Source organism: Rhinolophus sinicus, linkage group LG04 (genome assembly GCF_036562045.2).
Source record: "Rhinolophus sinicus isolate RSC01 linkage group LG04, ASM3656204v1, whole genome shotgun sequence".
Taxonomy (NCBI): domain Eukaryota; kingdom Metazoa; phylum Chordata; class Mammalia; order Chiroptera; family Rhinolophidae; genus Rhinolophus; species Rhinolophus sinicus.
In genome coordinates this window covers 28,709,053-28,712,457 of record NC_133754.1, presented here as the reverse complement: position 1 = coordinate 28,712,457, position 3,405 = coordinate 28,709,053, and the positions used below count along the sequence as shown (strand labels likewise).

Genomic DNA, 3,405 nt, shown 5'->3' with positions numbered 1-3,405 from the left:
TATCCTAATACTACTACCTCTGCCTCTTCACCAATCATTTGATATTGTTTGGATTATATTCTCTGTTTGTGATGTAATCACTTATGTGATGGTCAAACTATACATTAGAAGATTAAGGGAAAAACTTGCTTTAAGTTATACTCTATGCAACAGAGTTACCCATTCATGATTTTTTTCATCATCATGTGCAATTTCACACATCGTGTAGCACTCCATGCAGACGATTTCAGCTTCTAGTGCTGTACATATCTGCATCTTCTGGATGGGACTGCCCGTGATCCATGAGCTTGGGGTCAGGATAAACTGTAGCACCTGAGGTGGATTCTGGTTTGGTGTTTGTTTCAGGGCTGAGTTCTGTTGGCAAAGCCACTGGGTGTTTCAGGTTGTGAGTTGTTTTTGCAGGTATTTCTATTTCAGCAGAGCTTCCTAGCTTAATTTTTTCTTTAGGTTCAGCAAATGACTCTTTTTTGTTGTTTTTTTGTCCACAATGATTTAACTGCTTCATAAATTTTCTGGGTTGTAGCACATGCCTTTTCCCCAGTTACCTTTGCAATTATTACTGACTGAACTGAGTAACAAACAGTTACTCCTAAAGTGGCCAGTCCCAGTAGATAAACAATTTTCTTAAATCTAGAACCTTTTCTTGCTGAAACCAAGGCTGCCAATTCTGAAATTGTAATCACTCCAATTTTCGGGAGAAAATCTTGTGGTGGATTCTTCAGATAAATATATGTATCTTTTCCAAATTGTACTGTATCCATTATCCCATTTGTCACAAAGACATAAACATGCTTGCACCAGCCAATATAACGACCAGTTGTAGTACAGATGGAAGCAAAGCCCGTTTGTAAATTACCAGGCTGCTCTTCATATTTAGACTCGAGAGGTGGTGCAGTATGTATGGGGAGCTGCTCTACTTTCACTAGCTGCTTTTTGGATGCCTCTTCTTTGGCTGCACGCACACTCACAGAGGCACATATCAGACCTGCAAGCATGCTTGTCAGCTTTCCCATCCTAATGGCCACCATGTCCTTGATCCTCTCTGTCAACTTTTCCTGAATGGAGATTTCTAATTGCATACCTTTGGATATGTGAGTTACGTGGGAAAATTTTACTGTTAGGTCTCAGAACCTGGAAGAGCTGTATTTCTAGTTTTTGTAATGTTGACTGAATGCTTAGATAACATATTTTACTTTTGACTTCTTGCTATTGCTGCAAGGTTGAAGATTAGAGCCAAATTTGCATTTCAACTGTAGATTTGTGACGTACCCCATGATACACATCTTTGAGTACTAACTTTGCCTTGATTAATTGTACTATTCTACCTTCAACCTGATTGAATTTTAAACCTCTTTTTGTAGTGCTTATAATTATACCCATATTCTTTTTGCAACAAAGCAAGTTATGAATAATCAAATGAAAGTAACTTGAATGAAAATATAGAAAAGATGTTTACAATAATCTTAGATGATAGGAACCTAGATCTAACGGAATTACCTAGCAGCAATATAAAATCTCAATAGTTTGAACTTTGACCATAAGCCAATAAAACATAGCAAGAATTAATGTCTTTATTTATGTTAAGAGATATATTATATATGAAGAGGTCTGGGGGAGACTTGACATAAAATGTTAATGTTAAAAATGTACAGAAGGGATTTTGATATGAGATAACCAGGGGATGTAGCCACTGAAATGAACACAACCTTGGGCTCTACTGACAAAAGTGTGAAATTCAGACCTAAAGAGGGAAGAACACATTATCCTATACCCATATCAGGCTATTTTGCCGTAATTTCTATTTCTCTGGGCTTTACCTTCAATGAAATACAGAACTGCAATGACTGTTGAGAATCAGTGGACAAGCCATGTTAAGAATTAATATTTAACCTGACGAAGAAGTATAATGAAGATACAATTGTTTCAATACTCTAAAATAGAGAGTTTGTTTGGAAAAGGATCAAATTTATTTTGTGTTGCTTCAAAGGTTATAAGTAGAACCCATGGTCTATAAGTATAAGAAAGTATATTTCAGTTCAACATATGAAAGAGCTTTGTAATAATGAAAGCTCTTCAGTGAGTTCCTTACCACTGGTGATGTTATTGCAAATGCTGGATGAGTTCCGCCAGGGATGCTAGATGTGAGGCCAGTCTAAGAGAGCACTAAGGTCCCTTCTGTCGCTGAGAGTATACATGAAGCAAGTTTGTGGTGGTGCTCAAGTCTGCTGGGATAAAGCTCATTGAAAACTTGAAGGCAGATAGATTTACGTGAGATTAGTTATAACCCAAAACGATAAATTACTCCAAAATAAATACACATAGTCCTTTTGTGTTTTAATTCAAAATGCAGAATTGTGGCAATATCAGCCTGCACAACACTAAACTACTGGACTATAAAGGCAATTATTAATTTTAAAATCACTTTCCCCCCTTTTCCTAAGACTTAAGTATTTGTATGCTCTCTCCATTTGTGCAATATGGTAAATTCAATTCACTGCTATTTCCATGCAGATATAGTAAAGTAAGAATAAACAGCAATTTGTTTTGCAGCAATGACCCTTTTGTCCTTTTGTATTTGTGAAAGTATTTTTAAAATAAATTTATGTCATTTGAGAGCTGAAATGGACAAGAGATAATATTTCTAAAACTTTCAATATTTTCTATTTTCAGAGATCTGAAACATAATATTAAAATTTTTCTTTAGTGATATTTTTATTCAAATTTGAATGCCTTATTCCCCATCTTTTTCTCTCCTTTTTTGTCCATTTCTCCTCCTCCTCCTCCTTCATTGTCTTCTCTCTCACTATGTACTCTTGATTCTGGCCTTGGATAATTAGTCAGGTAATATAGAATATGAATGAATATTACAACCTTAAATTTTGAATCTTGCTGCTATAATTTTCCTGTATATTCTAATTTCTAAAAAAGATGCCTTACTTCCTAGAAAAATATGGAATTTATTATGGAACAAATTGTTTAGCTTATTCAGAATCATACTTGTGGTGTGTGCTAGGTTTCAAATAGAAAAACAATTTTTTTCTTCCCTTGTTTTTTCCAAGCATAAGTACCTCTTGATGGACTTAGTATACTTAGTATACTTTCTCTATGTGACCGTTCACAACAAAAATGGATTCTCAATGACAATGAATATATATATATATATATGTATATGTATATAAAATAAATGTACATATATCCATTAGAATGACAATGAGACAGTAAAATTTGAAAATTTTGTGACTTGTAAAAAATTTCCTGCAGCTTTGGAGGAATTATATGTTACTATATCTGAATATATCCATATGTCTTCTGTCCATCCATTCATCTATCCATCCATCCATAAATTGACACTCTTGAAAAATGAACACAGATGTAATATATAAAAACTAAGGTTTTTAAACTAAA

The 3,405-nt window shown here is 34.3% G+C and overlaps 1 pseudogene; it reads right to left on the bottom strand.

The window, feature by feature from the left end:
• Positions 1-226: 226 nt before the first annotated feature.
• LOC109453084 (MICOS complex subunit MIC27) lies at positions 227-1,028 on the bottom strand (annotated as a pseudogene).
• Between the last annotated feature and the right edge of the window lie 2,377 nt (positions 1,029-3,405).